Below are 564 nucleotides of genomic sequence, written 5' to 3'. Positions count from 1 at the left end.
AGGCGGGTCTTGAACCCGCGGGCTCAGGCAATCCACTCACCTCGGCCTCCCAAAGGCGTGAGATTACAGGCTGAACCATCTAGCCCGGCTTATAAATGCTTTCTTAAAAATAGAAATGATACATTATTATAGGGTATGAAGTTCATATATAAATACTTTTTAAAAAATAATAATGGCCTATGTTTTGGGCGGAAGACTGTGGCCACACTTGGGAGCCGAAGATCAGGTACAAGTTGAAGTTTTGGAGAGAATATGAAGGCCAGAATAGCCCTTGTTATCATACAGACCACAACAGAGGCCTCTTCCTCCATGAAGCAGACTGTAAGGAGCCCGGCATCACGTGACTCTTGGATGGCCATGAGCACCTGAAGGAAGCAGATGGTGATGTGGCCAACGAGACCAGCTTTAGAAGTGGCCGGGGAGGCCTCATGGGTTGGTGGCATCTCGGGCTGGATTTGAAGGGAGGAGAGAACACCTAGTACCAAAGCCCTGCATTCTGGAACCTGACTGAGAGGCCACCAGGGCGGGGTGTGGGGCTTGAGGCACCGGGACATTGGGCGGTGG

This window comes from Carlito syrichta, unplaced genomic scaffold (genome assembly GCF_000164805.1).
Source record: "Carlito syrichta isolate Samal-C Ts95f unplaced genomic scaffold, Tarsius_syrichta-2.0.1 Scaffold123281, whole genome shotgun sequence".
Classification (NCBI taxonomy): domain Eukaryota; kingdom Metazoa; phylum Chordata; class Mammalia; order Primates; family Tarsiidae; genus Carlito; species Carlito syrichta.
This window is presented reverse-complemented; position numbering follows the sequence as displayed.